Source organism: Drosophila willistoni, unplaced genomic scaffold (genome assembly GCF_018902025.1).
Source record: "Drosophila willistoni isolate 14030-0811.24 unplaced genomic scaffold, UCI_dwil_1.1 Seg197.1, whole genome shotgun sequence".
NCBI lineage: Eukaryota > Metazoa > Arthropoda > Insecta > Diptera > Drosophilidae > Drosophila > Drosophila willistoni.
Genome location: NW_025814164.1, coordinates 75835 through 79907, shown reverse-complemented (window position 1 = coordinate 79907; position 4073 = coordinate 75835). Strand labels below are relative to the sequence as shown.

At 35.6% G+C, this 4073-nt stretch overlaps 1 long non-coding RNA gene across 1 annotated transcript; it reads left to right on the top strand.

Moving 5' to 3' along the window:
• Nucleotides 1-2974: 2974 nt before the first annotated feature.
• Nucleotides 2975-3466, top strand: LOC124461083. The gene is made up of 3 exons (XR_006954922.1): nucleotides 2975-3065; nucleotides 3126-3312; nucleotides 3416-3466. It is a non-coding gene; the product is annotated as an uncharacterized LOC124461083 (long non-coding RNA).
• Nucleotides 3467-4073: the final 607 nt, after the last annotated feature.

Sequence of the window (4073 nt, the reverse complement as noted above, 5' to 3'; positions counted from 1 at the left end):
CGGTGCCAGTTTTAGTTGGCTGATTTCAAGTATACCGGCTTGCATTTCAAGCCTTTGGAAGAACTGACCTAAGTCGAGAATTCCATTGGTATACAAATCGCTAACTTCAATTCTTGCCATAACTTTCTTTCCATGTTTCAGTGAACATTTAGATTCTGTTATTCGCAAGGTCACTACTTTTCGTACCTCGTCATTATTGATGACTTCGTATACGTTGGGCCTAGAAGCATTTTGAAGTTTTTGCCTTGGCAAAAGGTCTTCTTTATTAACTGCGCAGTTTTTCTGTCTACTTTGTTGCCTGGTAGTGACTTTCAGGACTTTTATACTCATATCTTTTAATTCGGATATAGTTATCCGCGATAAGGCGTCTGCCACAAATTGTCTTTACCTCGCAAATACTCTACTGTAAAGTCGTACTCTTCCAATTCTAGCCGCATGCGTGTTAGTTTTGAACTCGGGTTGACCATGGAGAATAAATATGTTAATGGTCTATGGTCTGTTCGCACTGTGAAGTGTTTTCCATATATATATGGTCGAAAATGTGTTATTGCCCAATGTATTGCTGCTAGCTCTTGTTCTGTAGTACTCTTGTTGCTTTCACCTTTAGTGAACGCTCTTGATGCATATGAAACTGGAAGCTGGAGTCCATTATAGTTTTGTGTTAAAACTGCTCCACATGCTTGTTTGCTTGCATCCGTGATTATGCAAAATTCTTTGCTGAAATCTGGGTACTGCAATAGATTAGGTTGAACGAGCTTTTCTTTTAAGTATTGGAATGCATTTTCGCATTCTGCTGTCCATTCGAAGGGAACATTCTTTTTACATAATCTTGTTATGTGCCGGGAGTATTCGGCGAAATTTTTTATGAAACGTCTATAATAATTGCAAAATGCAACGAAACGTCTAGCACTATCTGCATCATGTGGGACTGGATAATTCTTGATGACGTCAAATTTTGTGTCGTCTGGCAAGATTCCTTTGTCTGTGCATTTGTGACCTAGGAATGTCACCTCATGCATAAAAAATGAGCATTTTTCTGGATGCAGTTTTAGATTGTTTTTTCTGCAAAGTTTAAAAACATCTACTAAATTTTTAATCATATGTTGTTCAGAACAACCAATAACGATTAAATCATCCATATAGAGAAAAGCTTGGCTGGGCTCAAGCCCTGAGAATGCTATTGTCATCATTCTTTGAAATGAATTAGGTGCTATTTTTAGACCGAAAGGTAATCGCGTGAAGCGATATGAGCCATTGCTCGTTGAAAAAGACGTTATATCTCTTGATTTTTCTTCTAGTTCTATTTGATGAAAACCTGACATTAAATCAAGGCAAGAAAAATATTTTGCTCTTCCCAATTGATCAAGAATATCATCAATTCTGGGGAGCGGAAACTTGTCTGACAGCAATTTTTTGTTTATTTGACGATAGTCAATACTAATCGCCAGTTTTTTTCTTTAGATCCCGAAAGTGTTTTCTTTGGGACTAGTAAGAGTGGGCTATTATAAGGCGAAACAGACGGTTCAACAATACCCTGTTCAATTAACTTATTATTATTATTTTGTTGTCCACCTCCACGGCCGCCTCTTCGGTAGCGTGAATTATTTCGGCCTCGTTGGGCTCTGTGGGCATCGTTACTGCTCCAGCTCGAATTGTTGTTGTTCCAATTCGAGTTGTTTCTCCAGTTACCATTATTATTGTAGCGGCGTCTACCGCGGTCATTATGCTGGGCATAAAAAATGGTATTATTTTGGGAACTTCCCGTGGAGCCCGACTCTACTGAAAGAGTGGTAAATCTAGTGATGGCTTCTTTGGCTGAATCAAAGTTTCCCGATTCCATTAGTAGCTGGACTCTTTGACTTTTGGTATGACTTACCATAGCATTTACTGCCACTTTGGTAGTGTATTTTATAGCCTGTTCATTTGGAAGACCATCCGAAATATACGCGCCTTTTAGGGCGTCGGTCAACTCAGTAATCTCTTTTGTGTATGAAACACAGTTATTAGGTTTCTCTGCAGATTTTTAATCTTTGCTGTTAAAAGATCCACTGATTCACCCTTAAAGATTGTTGACAGTTTTTGTATAACTTCGTCAATCGTTGTTTCCGAGCTTAGCGTATTACCCGCTTGACCTTTCAATTTTGATTTTATTATTTCGATGGCTACTGCTTCATGCGTTTCTTTTATGGTATCAAGTACGCGAAGTGCCCCAATGAAACCTTGTAGGTTTTTAATGTCACCATCGAAGAATGGTAGCAGCCTTGTGGCTGTGTTTATGAATTCTACCACTGTTTGAGTCATTTTGTTGCTTCCTTTTGGAATTGCTGGTTTATTATGACTTATAATTGACTGATCAGAGCTCACTGGTGGTTTTTCTTGACCTCTTTCATCATCGGCCATTAGTTGCGTTTCTTCTTCCAGCACTATTGAAGTTTCCAAATCAGTTGTTTGTTTAAATTCAATATTGTGTCTGTTTAGCACAGCTATTGCTTTTTGTTTGCAATCACTGTAGAACGCATTTGCGGCTGTTTTTTGCCCTTCCTTTAGTTTGCTATAGTGCTCAGTTAATACTGCCCTAATAGCTTGGAGCTTCTCGGTTATTATTTTCGTGTGTTTGGTTACTGTGTCTTGGGATGTTTCTCTGTTTGCGAGAGGCACTTACAAGATTTAGTTAATTCTTGTGCGTGTATTCTAGCTTTTCCAATTATATCATCCCAAGTAACCATAGTTTGTTAAAAATAACAAAATTTTCGAAAATGTTTATGTTTATTTATTTTTTTTTTTTTATTATTCTGTATCTATTATTACATCTACATCTGAGTCTGTACTCGATTCTGATATGTCTATCAGCGCGATCGAGTCCTTAAAAAGTTCGTGGACCCATCCGGGCACGTCTTTATGTAAAGGAGTCTTAGCTAACAATCTACTATAAGCTACTTTTATGGATTTTTCCATAAGATCTACAATTTTTTTTTTTGTAAATTTGTAGTTGTGGGCTATCCAATACCTTATTTCCTTGTATTTGTGATTTGTTTCGCCTGATTGTATCAGGAAATCGAGGAAAGGTAAGTATTTTTGTAGCCTTTTTGTTTCTATCTTATCCATATTCTACACTAACTTGTTAGGCCTATTAATATGGATGTACGTATATAAAAAAATCATGGAGGCTTACTGCCTCGGTTCCTCCATTCGGTAGAAACGATATGTGCCTGCTGCGTTGGAAAAGCAACATACATATGGTACTGTGAGGATGAAACTCATCTGTACCCTAGTGCTTCCTTGAACTGGGAATTCTTCTCCCGTTATATTTAGGTAAGCTGACTTAATTTGTACCAAGTTATTGAGTTCTGTGGTGAATTGATATGCTCATTTCTAAAAACCTCAATTAAATCTTGGACAATACTGGTATGCCTAGCGTTTATTTTTCCAAAATAATTATCAAGAGTGGCCATTGTTTTCCAGAATTATTATTATTTTTTTTTTATTGTTATTCGCGTGTGTGCATATGTATTCTTAGACCTTATCTAGTCATTAGCTTGGCTTATGGCTCTTTTGTTACACATTTATTGTGTAATAGATAAGCTTTATATAAAATATATGCGCACATTATTACGACGATTATTAATAACAATATGTTCGTTAATCTCAAGTCAGTATTTGATGATTCGATTTTATTTATTACATTAGCAGTGGAGTCCACTGATTTTGTTTCTATTAACCCCATTGTGGGTATAAGAGATATATCATCAAATTTACTTATGGAATTATCGAACATATGGAGTTTATATAAAAAAAAATTTTTTTTTTTGTGTATAATTCTAATAATAATCTCACTGACTAACGATCCTATATGAGACTATTTTAATTTAGCAGGATGAAAATGAATATGACAAATACGGGAAAAAAAAAATAGGGAACAAAAGCCCATAAAAACATCTCAAAACCTTTTGTTTAAAAGTTACTAAAAAAAAATTTTTTTTTTTAAGTATTTCAAGCTTCGTTCTTATTTGCTTGAATACGAATTATAATTATAAAAATTTATATTTGAATTATTGAAAAATTGTTATGGATTC